The 25,908-nt window shown below is 37.3% G+C and overlaps 1 protein-coding gene and 1 long non-coding RNA gene across 4 annotated transcripts in view; one reads left to right on the top strand and one right to left on the bottom strand.

The window, feature by feature from the left end:
• The window catches only part of LOC123880049 (carboxyl-terminal PDZ ligand of neuronal nitric oxide synthase protein), a 163,325-nt gene that overhangs the window by 112,046 nt on the left and 25,371 nt on the right, over nt 1-25,908 (top strand). The window lies entirely within an intron of this gene.
• Nucleotides 3,741-19,670, bottom strand: LOC123880051. 3 transcript variants are annotated; one of them, XR_006799150.1, is made up of 3 exons: nt 19,660-19,670; nt 6,324-6,326; nt 3,741-3,829 (listed from the first exon to the last, which is right to left on the bottom strand). It is a non-coding gene; the product is annotated as an uncharacterized LOC123880051 (long non-coding RNA). The 3 variants fall into 3 exon arrangements; XR_006799152.1 differs by lacking the exons at nt 6,324-6,326; nt 19,660-19,670 and adding an exon at nt 17,533-17,543; XR_006799151.1 differs by lacking the exons at nt 6,324-6,326; nt 19,660-19,670 and adding an exon at nt 6,497-6,506.

Raw genomic sequence — 25,908 nt, 5'->3', positions numbered from 1 at the left:
GACGGATTTTGCTGAAATTTGGAATGGAGATAGATAATATCCAGGATTAGCACATAGGCTACTTTTTATCCCGGAAAATCAAAGAGTTCCCACGGGATTTCGAAAAGCCTAAATCCACGCGGGCGAGGTCGCGGGCATCGGCTTGTAAATAATAAAAATTATTATGATTTGAGATTTCTTGTACGATGGTGTGGAACACGTCGGTGTGAATCGACACCTGACCAGCACTTTTTTTGCACTGAGAAAATGCGCGTACCAATAATAATTGTTACGAACTGTTACTGATAGGGAAGAAATGAAAATGTATGTTACATAATTATATGCTATTTTCATTAGGACTCGCGTGACGTGGCATCGCCGTGAACTTTGCCGAGGCTCAGTGTGAATGGAGCCTTAGAGCAATAATTTCACTGAATTGGAAACAACACCAATCTTCGCGTCGATTGCTGTTACTCGTAAAACAACTCAACAGAAATCAAGATCTTTAATTAAGTCTTTGAAGACCTCAATTTTGGGCAACGCTAGATCAATAGCATTTACAAATTACGAAATATTGTCCAGAATATATTATTATATCGAGGACGAACCTATGTACCTACTTGTAAGTAAAATAAATTAATAGTATACTTTACTGTACAATGATTGTACCTAAACACATTATACATTTAATATTATATAATAGACATGAGAAAGACAACGGTATGATCGCTTAATAAACAACGATCTTCTCCAGGCAACCTTAGGCCCCTTAGGGTAGAGAATTGTGAAGGAATAAGCGTGGAAAATGAATGAAAGTAGGGTGGTACTAAAATGAAGAAATAATGTTCAAATAGACACATAAATATACTTTAAAAAATTAAAGGTATTTCCAAACCCAGTGGGTTCAAAGTCAAAGTACTTTGAATAAATAATTTTGACTCTGACTTTTCACTTTTGGAACTCATAACATCCAGGGCGGAATATCTAGACAGATCTAAAAACGGACAAAGTCGTGGACAACAGCTTTCAACGAGAACGCCTGTGTATGACAACGTGTCAGACAAATGAGATTGAGCGAGGTGTATTCTCTAGCTAATCACATTTTACGCATTGCGTAGCTTTCAGCTTTGTCGAGACAAAAGGGTTGACGTTTTTGTATAGGGAAAATTTCTGTCTTTTAAGCGTCTTTTAAGTGTTTATTTATAGATGTTGTGTTAACAGTTAACAAATTAACCCTGTTTTTTCTCATGCGCCGCTACACTTACCTTATAACTTTGAATTAAAATGAGGACTTTAAGAACTAGCTTCGAGAACATTTTTACTATCCCAAAATTTTTCAAAAGTTATAAATAAGTACTACTCAGTTAAGCCTAAATAGTGACGGAATAAAACTTTTTAGGTCTATATTTTTTTACAAAACATTTCATCAAAAGATTTTGATCATTCTTTTCCAGAACGGACTTGAAATCAATATTCAGTTCAGGTCATAAATAGAATGTATCCATGCCGGCTATTCCGTAATTCGTTAACAGGAACCTATATCACATAGTGGAAACACGTCACATGAATCCACGCGACATTTCCAGGTAGCCGAGAGAGATCGTATCATTTATCATACAAAAATAACGAAGCAGTTTAATAATAGACGAACATTTTTGCCGCAACTAAACTTTATAAATTCAAGATCATTGACGTAGATTCTACGTCAACGATTGTAAATTTGAAAAATCGTAAAAGGTTGGAACGTTCGCCTGCAGATAAAGTACAAAAGCTAAAACTTGATATTCCTCTTAAAAACACTATTTTATTTATTACTTTTATTTATCTTTGCCATAATAGTTAAATATCGTTTATTATTATATTATACTAGAGGATGCCCGCGGCTTCGCCCGCGTGGATTTTGTTTTTTAAATCCTGTAGGAACTCTTCGACTTTCCGGGATAAAAAGTAGCCTATGTCCTTCCCCGGGATGTACCTCAAGTCTGTACCAAATTTCATTAAAATCGGTTCAGCGGTTGGGCCGTGAAAACATAGCAGACAGACAGACAGACAGACACACTTTCGCATTTATAATATTAGTATGGATATGGATGTATACCTGTAATATTATGCAAGTTACTATATTGCCATATATAGCATATATATATTATTTACTTAGAATAGTGTAAGTATGTATATTTATTAATATAATAATAATTAATATATGTTTAATATATGTAGGTATATATCAGTACCTAATTTAGATTAATTCTTTGCGACTTGGTACTATCCGACGTTAGCTTCTCCTTTCAGCAAAGGTTGCCTGGTAGAGATTGCTCGAAACAATAAGGCCGCCTTTGCACACAATTGTTTTTCTATTTTCTTCTTTCGGTGTAGTGTTCCTTTTTTTTCTTTTCTCTCGTCTGGCTTTACACTGATTGGCCAATGTCAAGTTTGTAGATAATTTTATTACAAGTTAGGGAAACTATATGTAGGTATAAGTATGGACTTCGTCTGTGCCGGCGCCTGCCGACATACACGCGGCGCCCCTTTAGAGCGCTTCCCAGTCAGTTCCACCACCGATAAACACCAGCAGAACACAAAAACCGGCCACTTCTAACAAAAAAACATTCCAAAAAGTCACAACACGCGCGCCAGCAAACGCCACCACAGACGAAGTCCTTGTGTTCCTTTATATGTGTTTTTGTGTGCGATAAAGACTTCTATCTATCTATTTATTTTATTAGTGCAGCTATAGTATTAGCTTACAATTTCTGATTTCCCAGGATATTAACAAATTATTATTTCAAACTTGTTGCAATTTGCAAAAGACCTGTCACTAGTAAAAACCGTGAAGGCGAAACTCACAGTTTATATATTTTTTTAAATACTCGAATTTTTGGAACAAGAGAGATTTCTATTTCACCCAGTAAAACTCCTCCGTAAACTACATTAATTCTATAGTTTTTCTTTCGAACTGAAAAATGAGTTAACTATCAATTGAATTGACTCTGGAGCAACTGGTATTGGAGAAACCTAGAAATTATTTATGAGATCTTTACGGGCTACTTTTAAAGTTTGATCTTGTGTTTTACTAAACAGACTTCGCATAGGAAACCGGAAATTACAAATGTTTACATGGGTAATCCTCTATCAACTCTAATATACAGGTTTTTCAAACTTCTGCGAAAATGCGAACGGGGGGGGGTCCAAATGGGAGCCTACTACTAAGCGTCCGCTGTCGGTCCATCTGTCTGTCTGTCAGTGAGCTATATTTCATGAACCGTAATAGGTAGACAGTTGAAATTAGCCGCCATGTGAATAAAAAACGATCGCTTGTACGATGGATACATGTGATTGGTTTTTTATTGTTCGAATTCTTTTATTATCGTTATTTCAATAATGAAAGGCTTCAAACAATACTATCTCTTGGTTAAGCATCATTCATAACTATTCCGTTCGATAGCGTTATATATTTTATAAGATATATTTTAAAATTTTGTACCAAAAGTTAATAAAAGTAAAAAGAAAATAGATAAAAAGTGGGCAGAGAAACATTTAACTCTATAAGAGATCTCTACCACCCTTGACAGTATTTTTCCTAAGGTTTGCAAGTGTGCCATCTTGTCCCTTGTCTATTTAGCGTTAAGGTAAAATGATTCTCAACGCCATTGTTTTAATGCTCAAGTTTGTACATATATTCATAGCCAGCGCTCCAAGCGGAAACGTTGCGAAATTAAAATCAATGGTACTGAATTTTTGACTTTAAATCAAGTGCCATCAGGTTCATTTTACTTGGACGTTATTTTGTTTCAACTGTCGAATACTATCAAAATTGGTGAGAAGTTAAATCTTGTACTGAGGGTACAGTCTATACTATCTCTATGACAGTCCCCATGTCTGTTTTGATGTCTGTGAATGCGACAAGAGAAGTCTATTTATGAGTATTTACGAGTCGTTAGGGAATATAAAGTTCGGATCAAAGCATGACGGCCACAGCCCGACGCGTGAGTTATATTGGTCAATCCCTAAATACCACCTGCTTATATGTAGGTATCTGTCTGATATGAAACGCCAGTTTTTATTGAGCATAAATCAAGTTTGTACACAATCCTTCAGATTTCTTGGGAAATAGCTTACAGTTACAGTTTCGGGCGTGGTTAGTAGATAACCCCTAACGCTGATCACATTATTATGTTTTCAATTTTCCGAGACACAAAGTAGCCTATGTCCGTTCCCGGGATGCAAGTTATCTGTTTATATTTCATCAAAATCTCTTTAATAGTTGGACCGTGGAAAGCTAGCTGACAGACGTACGCTTTCGCTTTTATAATATTATTTAGTATTAATTATATTAATTTTAAGTTTCATTTCTCTCTTTCTTTCAAAGGTATCTAATAGTTTTACTTAATATGTATTTATATACTTAACCACAATATGTAACATATTGCAACTACTGAGATTTTTGCCGGCTCTTCTCATTAGAATCTATTTTCCGAACCAGTGTGTGGTAAACATAATCATATGTTTACCTACTAGGCCAGTCATTAAAGCCAAAACCCGAAAGTAATTAGTAACTTGATAAAATTTTAGGGGGTTTTCAATGAAAGTAAAATAACTTACCGTGTGATTTTGCAGCGTTGTGGGGTGTAAGGAAAGGGTTGAAAAGGGTTTTTTGTTAATACACCCCACAACGCTGCAAAATCACACGGTAAGTTATTTTACCTTCTTTAAAAATCCCCTAAAATTTTATCAAGTTACTAATTACTTTCGGGTTTTGGCTTTAATGACTGGCCTATACAATGTAAGGTAACTTTTGCCACTTACGATTACGTAGGCTCACATGAAGTAAAATAAATTCATTTCAGTTCATTTCATAACATGCTTGTACCAACATACGATTAAATTATCCATACAAAATGACATAAGAGCTGTAGTATTGGCTTAGTTTATCCGCAATCTAGGGTTGCCACCTACCGCTTCTTGATTTACGGGTTACCAGCATAAAAAATACGGGTACTTATCAGATTTTTTACGGGAGACAATATACTACATCTACTTAGGTATGTATATGTTTTTTTAATACTTAAGTATTGTTTGTTGAAACAGCTTTTAACTGGTCTTCATTTTATGAAACGAATGTGTAAAAAATTTTGTATGTTAACTTAAAATCACATTAAAATTGTAATTCCACCTTCACAGTATAATATATTGAGTCAGTTTCGGATACGCCATTAGTCATCACATTGCTACACAAGGAAAATATTCTTTCTACTGGACTAAACATTACAGTTTGATGTCGCCAGTTGGCTCCGGCTGAATTTGTAAAAAAAAACGGGACTTTATTTACCCCGTATTTTATTTTCGCAATGACGGGTTTCTGTATTATCATGCCCTGAAATACGGGGTAACATGTAAAAGGCAACCCTACCGATATCACTCAAGGCTTCGTTACCGCTATATCGCTTTGTTTACGCAAAACATAAATCTTGTATTTCTCCACGTACTCGACTTTTATCATCAATTACAATTAACGATCACTCCTAACCGCTGTGTAAATATACTGCCGACTGTCCGTATCGACTGCTTGCACCTAGTTAAGAGGAGTTCATTCGTGGCACGATCCAAGCAAACGTAATTTAGTTCTCATTTGAATATTTACTAACCAATCAAATTCAACGAAAGTAGACGTAGAAGTAGAGTAGAGTTAATAGTCAATGAGATCCAAGCTACGTTTGTATGGAGAATATTGGGGAGCGCATTTGAGAAACTTTTTTAAGGAATAATTCTTCAGGTCTGTACAATTTTTTTTTAAAGAATAATAGCCATTTTTAATCATGACTAACATTCCCCTTTCCCCTCCAACTAAGCGTAAAGGTTGTACTAGGAGTGGGTACGACAATAGTGCAACGAGTGGGGTTTGAACCGCTGACCCTTCGGATTTCAGTCCGCTCCTATAACCGTTGAGCTATTGAGGCTATATTTTATAGAGTTCCATACCAAAATGGTGCAAAAGGAACACTATGGAGCGACTGAGGCCGTCCAAATGGAGTAATACACTGCCACTTTCTAACTCCGGGCTAGTACTGAAAATTTCTTGACGGAAAACCCCCACACCTGACTGTTTTAGGTCTGACCCGGGAATCGAACCGGGACCTTGTCACCCGCAGTTGAACATGCTAACCACTAGACCATCGAGGCAATTCAAAATGTAAGGCTTTCGAGATATGTTGTATTAAAAAACTGAAAAGGTGAATTTTCACCTACCTTCTTTACCTTCTTCTTTCTGAAAAAACTGAAAAGGTGAATTTTCACCTACCTTCTTTCACCTACCTTCTTTCTCTACCTTCTACTCCAATTTCAACCCTCTTTTATATCAATTTATGGTTTTTTACAGACATATTTCTACATTATAAACCCGCGAAAGTCTTAGTTCCTTATATCCCTGTTTTTTGTGCATAATCTCCTTCCTACCTAATAATAGCCTACTGCTAGACTTGCCATATTTACTAATGATAGATATTATTTATTTATACACTATGATCAATCAAGCATTAAAATAATTAATATATTAATAATCAAGCATTAAAATAACTTGTGTATAATAATAAGCGATGTTGTAATATACGCTATCAAAATAAACTCCGGCGCAGTTCACGAAAATGGCGAGATTGGAATATTTCGCGATGGGGTCAACTGAAATGACCTCTTAAGGTCCAGACTCGGCTGAACTCATGAGGGGTCCTGCTGAAACTGTCAATGCCGGCAAAAAACGAGATAAAAATTCTCATTTTATGAATGAACCTAGCTGACCCGGCCCGGCTTCGTTTGAGTGGAATTTTAAAAAATCCTGAAACACGTATAAGTATCATCAACCATTTTAAATACATATCAAAAATTGCGGAACCAACAGGATTCCTGCTTGCCGCGTCCCGTTGGCATTTTTACAATAAATTGAGAATATAATAAATTTTTATTCAAATAAACTTTTACAAGGCTTTTGAATCGTCAGAATACTTTACCACTTTTGGGTACGGAACCCTAAATAGTACAAGGAATCAAAAGCTTAATTTGCTATAATCCGCCAAACCAAAGAAATCTGTATGGTGCAACATGCAGCATGCGAGATGCACCGCCCGCCCTCCCACTGATAAACATGCAGGAAAAGCCAGCCACCAAGCAAGCCACACGCACCACACAAATCCCAACACCACTCGACGCACGTTTCGCCCCGACACCGAAGCATCCTCAGGAGATGTAGACCTTACAATGCCTAATTGCCCTAAATAGTATTCCGGCGTCCCCGTTAAAGTCGTCGTTTTTATCCAAACGAACGTGGAGTGACATATTTTCATATTGTTTAGAATTTGGAATGCCACGTTCGTATTTTTGTTTTTCATAACGGCTCTCGTTTGAGCCAGGATCGCATGCTGATAACATAAAGCTCAGAATACACATGTCAATATATATTATAGCACACACGTTGAATGTAGGTTGTGTGCTACTTACTGGCATTATCGTGTCGATGAAATACACATGCCATTTGTATGCACACCAGTAGGCAGTCGTTTGCATGCCAGTTGAATAATTCCTCTTTGAAAAATAAACCACCATAATTAAAACAGCAACTGCAGTTTGATGCATGCCAGCTCGTCGCATGGCATGCTCAAGTGTTCCACCTTTCATGTGTCAGGAGACTATCTGGCTAGCAGGACGCTTCACTCCATACAATACAAAACAAATCCTAAAACTAGTAGTCTCCTAGCTATCACTTTAACTTATGTTATTAGCATTCCTTTCTCTAAGGACACACGTGCAAGCAGCTGAGATATTACTAACTACATTAGAAGTAACAGTATCTGTTCGATAAAATTTGTTAAAAAAAAGTCTGGTTGCAGAAGGATTCCGTTGCTGAAAAACTTACGCGAATGGTCCGAGAATAGTCCCAGATTATTGTTTAGAGCTGCGATTTGCAAGTTCCCAATCTTCTTAAGAAGACATCTGCGCTAAGAAGAACGTCTGCTTCTACGCACGTAAATGCATGTGTAATGCCGGAATTTTAACCTTCTTTCCGAAAGCGCGCGTTCTCGGTCGCGGTCGGCGCACGCGCATGTGTTTATTTGTGGGACTCGCATGACCACGCTACTGCCGGCGAACTCCACGCTTCAGTCTCATCACTCAGTTGACTCGTAGAGTTCAGGCGACGGACCGCGTCACGGAGCGATCTCTCCCAAGCGCGAATTACTCGTATCGATCATTGACATAAAAGTCTGCAAGGGTTCCGCAGTGATAAAAGGAATCCTAAAAATTTTTACCCCTACACACATAGTTTTATGATATAAGTGAGCTTGCTTAACCAAAAGTGTCTAGTTTTCTCATAAATTAGGATTTTTTAAGTTTCCACTAAAGTTGATCTTATGCCAAGATTTTCTATACAGTTCTCAACCCAAATACTTACTTAAAGTATTAAGTGCTAATCTCCAAAAGTAGTACTGGGAGTTTAATTTTTCGGGAGTCAAGAATCTCCGATATAGTACAAACTATATTATAAACTGGCTTTGAGAGTGATAGATGTATGGACAATGTCGAGTCATAAAGAGCACGACAAACACAAACGGAGCGATCTGAAGAGCCTGCCGTCTGAAGTGTTACTCAAAGCTAGAAGCACCCTTGTCTCTCTCGTCAAGTCCAAGCACGAGCCGCAGCGGAAACCCTCCAAGAAAAAAGAGAGGTTGAAGAGCAGCAGATCTGAGCCGGAGTTCGATCGGAAAGCAAAGCACAGGAGTCGGGTCGATGAGCCTCGTGACTACGTTGCTCCGAGACCCAGACCGCTTTCGGTCGGCGCCATGAAACGGTACGAGGACGAAATGGACTTCCATTGCACAAACTACAAAGAGACGACTCTTTACCAGAAAGAGGCAACTCTCCAGAGGCAGTTCGATTCGACTGATGACGTGTGTGTTCAATCCCGACTCGTGATCCCGGCAGTGGAAAGACGTGATGTCGAGCAAGACACGAGCGAAAGGCCGAGGAAGAAGCTCTCGTTTCGTGAACCTGAAATTGTAGGCAGTGCGAGTGCTACTTTAGGACGCTCCAGCAAACTGATGGGCGTCAACAGCCTCTCCAGGAGGCCTAACAGGCTTTCGATGCGTTCGGAAATGCATTCGAGCTTAGACGGCTTGGATTCTGATTTAGAGGTTAGTTCTGATAATGTGCAGACGCACTTAAAATGTTCGCTCATTATTCATGATTTACTGTCTTTTATTAGTCTGTTGCTGATATAGGGTCTTCTGAGTGCCAACACACTACTATGAATAAACGTTTTTGCTGAGTTTTCGATACGGTTGAGAACCACAGGTACGGCATCCCAATACAATATTGTGATAAGTTGATATACATAAATATAAATATTCTTATTTAAATATATACAATTGTTTGTTTACTTGGTTCAGGAAAAGGTATTCGTAAATAACTCAATATAAGTAGTTAATTTCACCATATCTCGACTCTGGACCATATAACGTATTCGACTTTGGAATTTTTATCTTTTAATGAAACTTAAAGCTAGCCTTATCTAATTGTACAATCAGATCCACGTGGGATGGTGCCAAAAATATTGGCTGCATTTCCGCTCTTGATAGCCAGGTTAAAACCCTTTGTGTAAAAAATGAGCCAGCCCTTCTGTCACCAGATGATGAGGTTCTCAATAAGAGAGGCATTTTTGCGCTGCAGCCATTTCTGCTGCGGCTCCTGGTCTTGATGCTGTCTTCCTGATATGACATGAGACTAATGTGCAAACGTAAGTTGCGCCCCACATTAGACCCCGATTACCTTACGATGTCTGTGTTCCAATCAATTTAAGTAGGTCAAATTACTTTTTATTGGTAATCAGTTCCTTAAGAAAAAACAACTGACTTTAAGTGTTATACTATACGAATTACTTACTAGTGAACTACTATTTACTAAACTATTTCAGTGATCGCGAGTAATTTACTGTAAGCCGTTGAATTTACGTCTTGACTATCTATTTTGCAAACTCATTAAATTATCGAGCTTACCAAGATGTGTTTATTGGGTGTTTGTTAGGCAAGTACCTAGGTACTTGTTGCTTCAAATGTTGCAACCGTATAATTTATTTTGCTACCGTTTTTTTCTGCCTGTAATTTACTTACTATAGTATATACTATATAGTATATAGTACTATAGTATACTTACTATAGTACTTACTTCCTGGATATTCATCATCATCGTTATTAATCCATCGCCGGCTCACTAGTGAGCACGGGTTTCTTAGAATGAAAAGGCCACTACGCTGGCCCCGTGCGAATTGGCAGACTTTTCACATCTTTCAGAATATATATAATGGATAACTCACAGTTATGAAGGTTTCCTCACCATGTTTTCTTTCACCGTTAAAGCAAGTGACATTTAATGAATCCGAAATAGGTAACTCCGAAAAGTTAGAGATGTGTGCCCCCGATCTAATCCATGACCTCCCGAATAGGACTGACGTTTTAACCACTAGGTTATCACCGCTTTATCCTCGATATTAGCATTGACCATTTGTTAGAAAGGGGTACAAATTTTAAGTGCCGCCCAGAGCACTCAGACCCAAAGGTCAGAATATCCATGAATGTAAATTATCTTATCCTGAAAACTAGAATCCACCTAGTTACCTTCCTGCTTTAAAACAAAAATAATGGAATATTAAAATAATGCGGTTCCCAAACAACGATCTTGCGTACAAGAATGCATTTTTAAAGCATAACAATATTATTTTCTGTCGTAACCTACTGTTTGTGATTTCACACATAACTGACTGACTGATATATTATTATAACTAGATTTCGCTCGCGACTTCTTCCACGTAGATTGAAGTTTTTAAAAATCCCGTGCCAACTATTAATTTTCCAGGGGAAACCATTTCCAGGATACAAACTATCTCTGTAGCCAAGCAAATGATGCCAACAACTTCATCCATGTGGATTTGGATATGTCTAAAAATCCCGGGGAACTCTTTGATTTTCCGGGACTTAAAGTAGCTTATTTACATGCAACACTCAAATTTTTAACGCCATATGTCCTGGCTGACTCAACAACACCCAACCCAAATGACTCGCACTCAACTTACTCGGACAGCGTGTGGTCATAATTAATATGATCGGGTGTTGCGAATCTGCTTCTAGCATTAGCAACTATTCCAGCGTATTATTTAGGTGCAGTACAGTTTTCTGTCAAGGGCGTCGCTTCCGTCGCGGGACATTTATTATTTATGCTTTCTGCAATGCGACCGGTCCCGGTTTACCCGGCGACAACGTTGACACAGATTAACTATTATTTTATCCATATCCATACTAGTTAATACTAGTATTATAAATGCAAAAGTGTGACCGTCAGTCTGTATATCTGCTAACTTTCCACAGCCTATCGTTGCGATTGAGATGCAATTCTGTTTGTATACAAAACGTTGACGTTTGGTATACAAATAGCATTGCATCTTGGGGACGGAAATAGGCTTCTTGCTATTCCGGAAAATCTAAGAGTTCACGCAGGATTTTTTTAAAACTTAAATGATCTCGTCATCGTTACTATCTGCTTGACAAACAAGCCGATCCGTCAAGTAGTTTGAGCTGTTCGTTAATTGGTCAGTCAGTCAGTTTTTCTTTTTTAACCCCCGACCCAAAAAGAGGGGTGTTATAAGTTTGACGTGTGTATCTGTGTATCTGTGTGTCTGTGTATCTGTGTATCTGTGTATCTGTCTGTGGCATCGTAGCGCCTAAACGAATGAACCGATTTTAATTTACTTTTTTTTTTGTTTGAAAGGTGGCTTGATCGAGAGTGTTCTTAGCTATAATCCAAAAAAATTGGTTTAGCCGTTTAAAAGTTATCAGCTATTTTCTAGTTTTCTTGTAGAAAAGAAGGTTAGATAACCCTTAGGTTCATAATATTCAAGTGTCAATTGACAAATGTCAAGTTGTCAAGATGGACGTTGCCTAGATATACATAATTATTTATTTGAAAATGATTTGTCGGGGGTGTTGAAAATTTTTAATTTACACTTGTATATATTTAGACAACACGAGCTGCTTAGCCAAAGAAGTGCCGCATTAATTCGTACTTTCATTTTTGTGGCCATTTAAATCCCCGTCCCAAACATTCCGAATGCGGAAATAGGCGTTCAGCTTCAAGCAACATGACGGCCTCTTCAAGTTGCAACTCTTGCAACTGTATAGCGAACATCAATATTTCTTTCATTTCATACATGAGTCCGTTCGAACAGAAATCTTACCGGAGCCAGATCGGGTCGTGTATAGCCCCCTTTACAATGTTCTAGTAAACCGGCAATGTTTGCGCGAGATATTTTGGAACTGCCGCCAACGTGTGAATTACGTGCTTGAAACTGAGACTCGCTATCATTAATTCACTGGCGGAGTTCAGTTTACTTTCCAGATCAACACGGGAGTGCTAATGGAGGGAAATGAAGCGTACACTTGAACAACAGCCGGCCACGTCGATTTGTGTAGACTGTAGAGAGACGACACCTGCAAGCCTAATAGTCATAGTCATGATATACCAATTCCATAATATACAATATTGTATATATTATAATATATTATATTGGTATATTCCAATACATTTTTTTAATAATTTTTCTTAAAAATCACATTTCACACTATCACACTTCACACTTATATTATAAAGGAGAAAGTTTGTGTGTGTGTGTGTGTGTGTGTGTGTGTGTGTGTGTGTATGTTTGTTACTCCTTCACGCAAAAACTACTGGATGGATTGGGCTGAAATTTAAAATGGAGATAGATAATACCCTGGATTAGCACATAGGCTACTTTTTATCCCGGAAAATCAAAGAGTTCCCACGGGAATCTTAAAAACCTACATCCACGCGAACGAAGTCGCGGGCATCAGCTAGTATAAAATAAAATAAACATTAATAATCAATTTTGTATTGGGTCTTGAAATTCATTATGCTTAACTAAAGAAAGACTCCTCGACAACCCAGCTTTTCATGTATTTTTTTGTGCATTTTTAATGTTGTAGTTGCCAGTCACTATCGCAATTGGTCTCTACGGATTTGAAGATTTTTATGTAAATTCTTGAAACCGTGTAACTTTAAAACTGATATTTGAACGGCAATCTGGAGAACTAGAGGCTTTAGTTATAGTTCCTAGAACATAATATTATCTACACAGTTCCATTGAAATAGTAGGTATTCAAAATATTGAAACACAGTTCCGTTGAGTTAGTATTCAAAATAATGAAAGCTAATCTACGTTTGTATGGAGTGAGTGACGCGGACGGGGAGTGATGGAGAGACCCCTCTTAACAACATTTTCGCAAAACAAAAGTTTGGAAGCTATATCACTCGTCATCTCGGGTCTTGAAAATAAAGCAAAGAGCTCTTTGTGTATGGAGTGTCGTGAATAATTGATAACCAACTGTTGTTAAAGAGTGTATAGAAAAGGCAAAGGTCGTCAAATAAATGATCTTTTGTAACGTTAGTATTGTGTGCCTGAATTTTCTTTGAAAAATTTATTTTACTGCCTCACTAATACAGAGTAACACTGTTGTACCTAAAATAATTATAATTTAGAGATCGATAAGGCTGACATCGTGAAAGCCTTTAAATAAAAGATTTAAAAAACCCTCCACTTAGTTTCTCTACGCGCTAATCTCAGCAACTTTCATTCGATTTTCAGTATTTTTACCAACGCGACGGATAGACAGACATATATATATTGAAAGGTTTAGGTGTATCATTTTATGCTACTGAATAATTTCGCGAAGGAAGCGAATACAATTTTTTTAAAGCTGTGTTTATTAATAAACATATGTCCGCCAAACTTGATTTCATCGTGGATTATAAGAGAAAGCAAAGCGCAAAATTTATTTATTTATTTACTGAACCGCGTCTATGGTTTCTCAATATGTTTATAATAATTTTTTTACGGGAGCCTTGAACTAACTTTTATTTACTGAACATATTTTGTATTTTACGAAGGGAAGGGGTCGGGCCAAGGCTCGAGCGTACCGACCTCCCTTGCCACCCTCAAGGTAATAACTAGTTATCTTGCCCCAGCTTCGCCTAAGTAGCTGGTATTGGAAAATTGATGAAGGGTAGAATTTCCAAAAACCCTGAAACATGAAACAGTTTCTTTTTAATTTTAATCTACAGCCTAACAGTTTTTCATTGATATGACGTGAAACATGAACCGACTTTCATATTAACTTTCATCCCCTATTTAACGCCTTCAGGGGTGAAATTTCCGAAAATCCTTTCTTAGTGAGTAAAAGAAACCTATTAACAAAATTTCAAGATTCTACTCAGCGGTGCCTGCATGTTGATAGATCAGTCAGTCAGGACAACCTTTTTTTTACAAGTGTAAATTAAAAATTTATAACACCCCCGACAAGTAAAGAATACACTAACTAGAAAAGAGCTGATAATTTTCAAACGGCTGAACCAATTTTCGTGGATTATAGCTAAAAACACTCTCGATCAAGCCACCTTTCAAACGAAAAATCCAAATTAAAAACGGTTCATTAGTTTAGGAGCTACGATGCCACAGACAGATACACAGATACACACGTCAAACTTGTAACATCTAACTAAGTATAAAGCTTATGCTAGGAGTAGGTACGACAATAATACAACGGATAGGGATTGAACTGCTGGCTTTTCAGTCCACTCCTTTGAGATAAATGCTAATCATGAGGCGTATTATAAATGTATTATTGTAGTACATTATGTTATGTTCTTAGAAAAATAAACATATTTATTTTCTAACTGATTACAAGAATTATAACTGAAGCAGTCAGAATAGTCATCCTTTTGTAGTCGTCTGATATTGGAAAATAACATTCGTGATGCGTCTTCCAAACAAACCCCTTTATACTTTTCGCATACATGTAAACAATTGTAATGGAAAAACGTTCACTATTGATTCATTGCGACGCACTGAAATTAACTAGTTGTAGCTCAAAATAAAATCAGATTATAAAACGCGAGAAATAAAACCGGTCAAGTGTGATTCAGCCTCGCGCCAGAGGGTTCCGTACCATTGTACAAGAATTAACACAATCTTAAACCAGTATAATATGTTCACTCCAACAGCTGTACAACCATCGATTTTAGAATCAATGACGGACTTTATACACATAGACTGCATAGATTTTAAACACCTATTTTACGCCCTTATGAGTTGCATTTTCAAAAATCCTTTTTAGCAAATGTACACGCTATAATAACTACCTGCGTGCCAAATTTTTGCCCAAACCGACCAGTAGTTTGAGCTGTTCGTTGATAAATCACTCAGTCAACCTTTCAATTTTACTTAGATTGTTTTAATATTACTCATTTCTCTTAAAGTAATTACAGTTTCTTGGCTTGTTAACGGAAGCATTGTAGGCTGAAAATAACGTGCTTTGAACATACCCTTTAGCCATGAAGGGTTATTACAGGGATTCAATTATTCGCGCGATGACCGTGTTGTCCCTTTTATTCGGCGTAGTAAATTCAATTTCCCTTCATGATAAATATAATATTGTTCGCACAAGTACCAGCGCTTCCGCACTCAGGATGCTCCCGACGAGATATCGTTGCCGTTTCCGTCGGCTGACCCTAGGCTGCCTCCTCACTGCGACGCATTTTCCCTCTCCCTTATGTGCTAAAGCTCCGGCTACATACTCCATTTTGCCTGCTCGTATACCTGCGTAACTAAGCGCAGTGAAGTGAATACGTATGAACGGAGGCAGAAACAGCCTATCGGACATGTCCGTAAGCCGTGGCTGACGGCCGCGACAAATACTCGCAATTGTTTGCTGACCAGAATTCTATCGGACGTTCGTGCGCGCAAGGACGGCCCAAAGTTACGTCTGCTACTTATATCCGATAGTTTGCACAGTTCCGTATACATTTTATTATAATCCGTCAGCCGTGTCCGATAGTTTATTTGCGTCTTTAACATGGTAATTCGCGCAAGCATAAAGCTCCTGCTATACGCCCCGCCTTGCCTGCACAGTTTAACTTGTGCAGGTATGCTCGCAAGCAAGACGGAGCGTGTAGCCGGGGCATAACAACTAGAGCTGCATCGTTTCACGGGTAGCATGAAAGTCACGTTAATATCTTTTCATAATATTATGTAACACTGGTACCTTACATACCAGTAGCCTGTGTAAAATCACGAAGTAACGTAAAAAATTTAGAAAATTTATTATTATATTAAATCCGCTTTATTTGGCGCACGGTCATTGACTTAAGATAAGATGCTAAAGAATATGCGAGCGAGAACTGCGAACCAGCGACTGGAAACTTTGTATTAGACAAAATCGCATCCTTGGAAAAGGAGAGATAAAAAACCGCGGTCTAAACGCAGCCTTCGACCCAATGACTCGTACAAAATATTTGCCTCAAGCCCCCATTAGCTTTTACCCGCTTTTTGCGAAAATAATCCTTAATAGTATAAAGAGCGAATTTCCGTTTGTTTATTTTGTCGAAAGTCGAAAATTTTACCAAAGGCTGCCCTGTACGCGATTGCTTTTGCAATCAGGCCGCCTTTGCGGAGTGCGGCGTTTTTGCCAACGCAATCTTTGTTTAGTTTCTTCTGTTTCTTGTTTTGTTTTTTCAGTTTGTATAATAATTCATGTAAATGATTCCTAATACATTTTTTGTCATTAATTATGGTATTAATTTAAGTATATTTTTAAGTATTTTTGAACCACTTTGTAAAACGCTCTCACTGGATAAAGGTAATTATTGTGATAAATGTAGCTAAAATTTTAGGTAGACCCTCATAAATTAATATTTATTAATCATTATTTAAGTCGAAGTTTTATATATAATTAATTTAATATTTATTCTTATTTATTAGAATATTGATAAAAAGATTACTTATTGATTATTTTGATTGACAAAGTAAAGATATCATAAAGTACTATTTGTGTAAAAAATACTTCGACTTAAGAACGTAGAAAACAAAACATACCTATAGTTAGAGTACAAGTAGTTACGGGCCATTTTATTTCTCTACTTTTCACGAGTTTCAAAGATAAATGATCATTTTGAGTACAGAGATAATGTCTTCCTGGCTTTTCAGCCAAGGCCAATCTCAGCGAAAACTTTGACTATGCAACTATTCGGGAGATACATATTATAGTACCTACACAACAGTTTGCGCAAACACAGGTGCTCTCTTTATTCCCTCACTCTCATAGTCAAATGGGATGGTAATCCGATAAGACTAGAGAAAGGTCAGGCGCAGAAGCAACCATTTTCAGTGCTCTCCATGGCACAAAATATAACATTGCTCACTTCCTAATCCGTGCTGCTACCAATAAATTCTTGACAGGAGCTCATGAATAAGCTAGTAACTGGACTAGATATTTGACGGTAGAAATAGCTGCAGGTATTTCATTCAGGCAGGCAGGTCGTTGCTATGTAAGGTATTGTGAACATATAAGTATATGTTCACAATACCTTATGTTGTGTGCATGTTACGTTCATATGACGTACCTATAAAATTCGTAATCTGTAATAAATGAAACAGCAAATATACAAAACACACGCGTGTACAAGTATAAATTAAAAATTTATAACACCCCCGACGATCCAAAGTATTTGAGTTTTCCAAAACATCATTTTCAAATAAATAATTATGTATTTAGGCAACGTCCATCTTGACAGCTTGACATTTGTCTATTGACATAATATTATGAACCTAACGGTTATGTAACCTTCTTTTCTACAAGAAAACTAGAAAAGAGCTGATAACTCTTAAACGGCTGAACCAATTTTTTTAGATTATAGCTAAGAACACTCTCGATCAAGCCACCTTTCAAACAAAAAAAACTAAATTAAAATCGGTTCATTCGTTTAGGCGCTACGATGCCACAGACAGATACACAGATACACAGATACACAGATACACAGATACACAGATACACAGACACACAGATACACAGATACACACGTCAAACTTATAACACCCCTCTTTTTGGGTCGGGGGTTAAAAAGGGATAGCTCTACAAATGTAACCCAAGTATCGTAGTTTTAACTAGATGTAACATTCTTACTTGTTTGTGTTTATAATATTATTGTTGTTTAATAATAAGGTAGCTATCTAACCCCTTTTAGGATAGAAGTTCAAAGCCCATAATTTTATCAATATCGGTGCAGCATTAGAACGGTTAAATGGTAATAGATAGAGAGACAGCCACACTTTCGCATTCATAATACTGTGGAAAGTCCATGATATAACGAGTGTAAAATCCATCCATACTAATATTATAAATGAGAAAGACGTGTGCCTGTCTGTCTACTAGTTTTTCACGGCCCAACAATTTAATCGATTTTGATGTAATTTTGTACAGAGTAAGCTGACATCTCGAGGCTACTTTTATCCCGGAAAATAAGAGTTCCCACGGGATTCCTAAAGGTCCATCCGTTTAACCGATTTATATGAAATTTGGTTCAGAGATAGCCTGCGCTCTGGAAATTGGCATAGGCAATTTTTTATCCCGGAAAATTCCCAATTCCCACGAGATTTTTAAAAAAACCTAAGCCCACGAAGATGAAGTCAGGTGTCATCATGTAATAATCCATATAACTTGTTACTTGAGCAAATGAAAGCCACACTCGTTCATTATTCGCGGCTTACAGCGAAGTCCCGCGTGTACACAAGTTGCACTTCATTACAACGTGTAACGGTCGGGAGACTCGGAGCTTAGTAATTTTGAATTACGAGTACGTACGTGTTTAATACTCGAGGGAAATTATCTTCCTAAAGAACACTTACACTGGAATTCATAGTCGAGATAGGCTTCTTTAGTGAACCATTCAGACGTCATATGTCAACTTTCACTATAACTAGAGTGAGGGTACTCTTGGTTTGATTTCAAAATTCAATCTAATATACAAAAAACCGGCCAAGTGCGAGTCAGACTCGCGCACTGAGGGTTCCGTGTTCGGGTATTTTTTCCACCATTTTTGCACGATAAATCAAAAACTATTACACATAAAAATAAATAAAAATCTGTTTTAGAATGTACAGGTAAAGCACTTTCAGATACCCCACTTGGTATCTTACTTTAAAAATCGAAACACATTTTAATTGTTTTTAAATGATGTAACTACAAATTCGCGGTTTTCAGATTTATTTATTCCTGTACTTGAGCTATACCTACCTACCTGACAAATTTCATTATTCTAGGTCAACGGGAAGTACCCTATAGGTTTCTTGACAGACACGACGGACCGACGGACGGACGTACAGACAGACAGACAACAAAGTGATCCTATAAGGGTTCCATTTTTCATTTTGAGGTACGGAACCCTAAAAAGAAAAACCGACGAATTTATAGAACCTTTTCAACCCCTACGGGGGTAAAATAGGTGTTTGAATTTTGTGTAGTCCACGCGGATAAAGTCGTAGCTATAGAACAACAAGGTGTATACATTGTATAGTTGTATACCTTGTATAGGTGTATACCATATATAGTTTTATTATATAACTAAGTGCACGCAGTGCCCGGTAAAACCGACTGTGGTTTTCGTGGCACAGAATATAACAAAAATGCCCTGTAGGTATATTCTATATAAGTTTGTTAAATATAAATCACACTAATATTATAAAGGGGAAAGTTTGTGTGTGTGTGTGTGTGTATGTTTGTTACCCCTTCACGTAAAAACTACTGAACGGATTGGGCTGAAATTTACAATAGAGATAGATTATACCCTGGATTAGCACATAGGCTACTTTTTATCACGGAAAATTAAAGAGTTCCCACGGGATTTTTAAAAACCTACATCCACGCGAACGAAGTCGCGGGCATCAGCTAGTAAAATATAAATTCAACTCTCCAACTGTATTATAGTGAAGGTATTTTAGTATCCACGATACACCCTCGAGTGCAAGGGTCGTAAAGCTCATTTATCGGCTCCTTTCAGCGACACGTACAGAAGCTTTTATCCTCACCCCGGATCGGATGTCCTTTCTAACCCATCCATTCTCATATCGTCATCCCTAAGGCCCTATACATATGGCGCGTATGGTCACCCACCACCGTGGCTTGTAAAGTAGTTAATGTCTGAGCAATAAATGATCGTGTGTCGCCCGTCCTCTTCTATTAGGAATATGGTATGTGGCATCTTTACAGCTATGTATTCAAACTCAAAATACTATTGCATACCTTTTGATAGTCAGAATTGTTAGATTTGTAAGATGATAATTATTATAGTGGTGATAATTAATTACGTAAACTTAAAACTAAAGCTACGAGGATTTCAAACATACCCAAGTCTGAGAAAAGCCCACAACAAACTCAGTCGGGTATTCCTTTTTATAATTTTTTTTTATTGACTTAAATAGTCTGTTTCACATAACATGAACTCACTCTCGCTGATTCGCTAACACACTAACACTAAATGATAGCCACCGAACATATTTTTTAATCCATTGAAAGTTTTATACAAAAATATTTTTTTTGTATCACCCTGTAAAGCAGCAATATAGAACCAACCAAGCTCGGTGGCTTCAGTCAGTATTAGACACTGAGTTAGCGAATCACCTAGCTGGAGGTGAGTGTCTAATTGATATTGACACACGTCGGTTTAGTGACTAATAGAAGTACTAACTTATGGAATCCAGTAAACTCTTTGCAAAAATCTTAATTTTCCTTTTTCAGTATTGTATGGATGGATTAGAGGTCAACCGTATGCATGTGAAAAGGCCCTAATGTCGATGGGTCCTGGCAAACTTGGGGGCAATTTGAAGTTTATTATATTGCCGTTGAATATCCGTTACACTCTTGTGGAAACCGTTACTGGAAATACTACTAAAATTGAAATTGGTACGTCGTTTTATAGCACACTACCCGATGCCCGCGACTTTGCCCTCGTGGATTTAGGTTTTTCGAAATCCCGTGGGAACTCTTTGATTTTCCGCGATAAATATGTAGTTACCTATGTGCTAATCCAGGATATTATCTATCTCCATTCCAAATTTCAGCCAAATCCGTCTAGTGGTTTTTGCGTGAAGGAGTAACAAACATATACACACACACACACACACACACACACATACACACAAACTTTCGCCTTTATATTATTAATTAGTGTGATGTGACTAGCCGTTCACCGTGACTTTGCGTAAATTAGGATTTTTCTGTTTGACACCTATTACCTATTCCAGGATGCAAGCTGACTCTGTGCCAAATTTCGTCAAGGTCAATTAAGCAGTTGAAACGTGAAAAGATACCAGTCAGACAGACACATTTTCACATTTATAATATTTGTATGGTTGTTTCGGTAATCTATACCTAAGCGAAATGAGTAGGAATATTAAAACTGCATTTGAATTAGGTACTAAGTGGTACAAACTACTAACATACACATAGATATACCTTAGCATTTATATAATTGAACTAGCTGATACCCGCGACTTCGTTCGCGTGGATGTAGGTTTTTTAAAATTCCCGTGGGAACTCTTTGATTTTCCGGGATAAAAGTAACTTATGTGCTAATCCAGGGTATAACCTATCTCCATTTTAAATTTCAGCCCAATCCGTCCAGTAGTTTTTGCGTGAAGGAGTAACAAACATACACACACACACACACATACAAACTTTATGCTTTATAATATTAGTGTGAAGTGTGATGGTTGTTTAGGTAGTGTATAAGCATAGATATTCTTTTATCTATGTGTATAAGCAAACTGTGTATGAAATAATCCCAAAAAAAATATTTCTATTATAGGCTGAATCATTTCCGTTGGAATTTCCGGGATAAAAATTATTTTATTCTCCAGGTCTTTAACTACTTAGGTATGTATTTTCATGCAAAAAAAAACGTTGATTAGTTGCTCAGTCGCGGCGTGAAACGAATTCACTGTCGCATATTGTATAGTACCTATAAAGTATGGATTGAGACCCTGTACACTGGAGTCTGCAAAGCAATTTTCTCGCTAATTGTATCTTTTATCAGCAAAGAATTGCATTCTCCAATACGAAGGCTGTGGAGAAAGAGATCACATAATTAACAAAAAGCGAGTGAAACTTACACATGAAGGGTCCCGTACCATCGTAGAAGAAAAACACTTCTCAATTTTTTTTTGATGTAAATACCTGCTACCGGCCAATTTCATGAATCTAGGTCATTGAAAAGTAGCCAAATAGGTTTGATTCCCTTGACGGGTTTTGATAGAACCGACAGACAACGAAGTAATCCTACAACGGTTCCTTTTTCCTTTTGAGCTACGGAACCCTAAAATTGTAGCCGGGGGAATGGAATGAGGCAAGTGCTTCGTGCTTCAATGTTTGATCGGATTGAAAAATGAAACAAATAAATCCAGTGATGTTCAATTATCTATTTATTAATATTCGAAGCACAGTATTGGTGTTCTGTGAACTTAGCTGTGATCTGTATTTTGCGAAGTAGTATTATACGTTTGAATTGTGTTGAAATTGTAAATTGTTTTTTTTTTTAATTCAATAAAGGCGCACGCTTGACCACGTGTACAGTTCACACCTGATGGGAAGTGATGATGTGCCTAAGATTGGACACATTACACGCTGCGCCACACACACATACATTACATAGACTGCTAAATATCACAACACTTCTTTTTGATTTTGCCGTAGTCGGGTAAAAAAGTTGTTTTGTGACGCAAGACACCTGACAGAAGCTAAGCTTCTTAAGTTCTTACCCATTGTACTTACATCAAAAATCTTGTACTGTGTCTCGTTCTCACGGGACACAGTACAAAGTACAAGAGTTCGTACAAAGAGTTCTCACGGGATCCGTTTACTTAACTGATTTATATAAAAGGTATTAAAGCAGCTTGCGTCCCGTAAATTGACATATATTAATAAATTAGCCCCATAAATTACCTTATGATCCCGGAAAATCAGAGTTCCCACGTTATTTAAAAAAAACCTAAATCCACGCGGATATAATATCGCGGGAATCATCTGTTAGGTACTCGTGTTATAAAAAAGTGAAGCTTAATTAAAATGAAAGATCAAATGGATGGCCGACCGCGTCGAGGGTGCGAATAACCCAATTGCGGAATATAAATCGAACATGTCCACATCCCCACGCGGAAATTTATCGTTTGTGAAATTATGTGTAACATCAATCGTCCCTGAAGCGTTCCAGTTTCAACGTTCACACCGTTCGCGTCGTAGCCAGAAAAGCCGCTAACAATCATTTAAAAAAACCGCTCAAGTGCGAGTCAGACTCGCGCACCGAGGGTTCCGTACTCGGGTAATTTTTCCGACATTTTGCACGTAAATCAAAAATCATTTTATCATGCATAAAAGTAAATAAAAATATTTTTTAGAATGTACAGGTAAAGCCCTTTCATATGATACCCACTTCGTATAGTTATCCCTTTGAAAATTGAAACACATTTTAATTTGTTTTTAAATGATGTAACCCCAAATTCATGGTTTTCAAATTTATTCCTTTACTTGTGCTATAAGACCTAACTACCTGCCAAATTTCATGATTCTAGGTCAACGGGAAGTACCCTATAGGTTTTCTTGACAGACACGACGGACGGATGGACAGACAGACAGACAGACAGAGAAGGGTTCCGTTTTTCCTTTTGAGGTACGGAACCCTAAAAATGGGTAAATAAAAACCATGTGTTTTAACGATCGCTTGAGTACCTCGAATGATAACTCCGCAAACGTTTATTGCCTACTTGAAGCAAATGCCTACTTTTCGCTATACCTATTTAAGTATATTATATCACTTGCTTTAAGGGTGAAGGAAATGTCGCAAGGAAACCTGTATGCCTCAGACTTGCCATGTTATTAAAGGTGTGACATGTGATTCGCACTTGGCTAGTGTGGTATGGCCTAAGACCTTTTTATTCCAAGAAGAGATCCGTGCCCAGCAGTGAAACGGATTTTTATTTAAATAAAAGCAAGTGTAAATTAAAAATTTATAACAAGTGAAGGTTACAGTGACTAGAAAAGAGCTGATAACTTTCAAACGGCTGAAACAATTTTATTGGATTCTAAGATCTAAGAACACTAATTATATCAAAAAATAAATATCTAAGAACACTCTCGATCAAGCTACCTTTCAAAAAAAAAAACTAAATTAAAATCGGTTCACTAGTTTAGGAGCTACGATGCCACAGACAGATACACAGATACGTACACACGTCAAACTTATAATACCCCTCTTTTTAGTCGGGGGTTAAAAATTGGCAGTAGGGCACTGCCGACAAATCACAGAAGTGAAAACTTACAACTATGATGTCAATAGTTTTTGGCTCTAGTGATATCGGTGATGCGCGCTTGAAGTTTTTTCATCCATTCCAAAATGGCCCAACGCGCGTTAAAAAGTTTTTAGTTCACTAACTAGAAAATACCATGACCCCTCTAATCGTAATCCGCGGGCATAGCTATGGGGTCGTATATTATCACATCATACCTCTATTGCTGCTCGCGACGCTTATCCTTTCTGTGAGCTTAGTATGAGATTTTACATCTCACCAATGTTGATAGAATTTGAGCGTCGGATCACTTCAGCGTTGAAGTAAAATGGACCTTAAATGCCTGGTTTTAAAGCTCAAGTTTGTCCATACTACAGCCAGCGCTACAACTGTGGTATTAAATTTTTAACTTTAAATCATGGAGTTTTAGGTTCATTTTACTCTGACGTTATTTATGTTTCGATTTTCAACAGTTGAATTCTACCAACGTTGGATGATATAAAAATTTCATACTAAGCACACTGAAAGTGTTACGTCAATTTTATCAATGTCCCGTTCTCGCCGGTAATGTGGAAATATAAATATAATATTCTTCTATTCACGTGAAACACGTCAATCGCTTTCATGCTCGCTCGTTACATTTCTATTTGCTATTATAATAAAGGAAACTGGAAAAGCATTTTCCCAATATTTGAGGTAAAACTGTTTTTTTCCGTATTCCGGGATCCGTACCTCAACAGGAAAAACGGAATCCTTATAGGAACACTTCGTTGTCTGTCTGTCTGTCCGTCTGTTCGTCGTGTCTGACAAGAAAATCTATGGGGTATTTCTCGTTGACCTAGAATCGTGAAAGGCAGGTAGTTAGGTTTTATAGCACAAGTAAAGGAATAAATCTGAAAATCGTGAATTTCTGGTTGCATCTTTAAAAAAAAATTAAATTGTGTTTACGAACAAATAAATTAGTATTTTCAATTTTGAAAGTAAGATAACTATACCAAGTGCGTTATCATAATTAAAGGGCTATACCTGTACATTCTAAAACAGATTTTTATTTATTTTTATGCATGATAGTTTTTGGTTTATCCTGTAAAATGTCGAAAAAAAATAGCCGAGTATGGAACCCTCGGTGCGTGAGTCCGACTCGCACTTGGCCGGTTTTTGCTATGCGATGTCAATTTTTTTGCTATTTCGTTTAATATTAGCTGATCTGCCCTAACTTGGCTCGGTCGTGTCACCAAAGTAAAAATATAAATCCTCGTTATTCCGTACCCCGTGAAAATTTCAAGGTCAACCTCCTTCCTTGTCTACTCTTAAACTCTGTCCTTAAACTCTTATCTCTTATTTCTCTCTTTCATAAGAGATAGAGTTATGTGAGAAGAGGCGTACCGGCGTAGGTATATTTCTCGGATTATGTGACCCAGTGGGCCCGGAGTCCGGACTGGCCTTATCATCTCATCATCAAACACGTTAATTTATCAACGTTAATTAAGATTAATGGGTACAAAGGAATTTAGATTTGTATCAGTCGAGCTTCCCTAGGGATTTCATTTAACGTAGCTAAGATAAGCACTGAACGGAAAGCTTTTAACCTGAGTGCTTAAAAAAATATTTAAATAATATTGGGTACTTTTAGGGAAAAAATTAGAATATTGATTTAGGTACTTGTCACACCGCCGATTAGAAAGCGACTAGCCTATACACTATTTTCTCGC

This window comes from Maniola jurtina, chromosome Z (genome assembly GCF_905333055.1).
Source record: "Maniola jurtina chromosome Z, ilManJurt1.1, whole genome shotgun sequence".
NCBI lineage: Eukaryota > Metazoa > Arthropoda > Insecta > Lepidoptera > Nymphalidae > Maniola > Maniola jurtina.
Note: the sequence above shows the minus strand (reverse complement) of the source record. Positions and strands in the feature narration are given on the sequence as shown.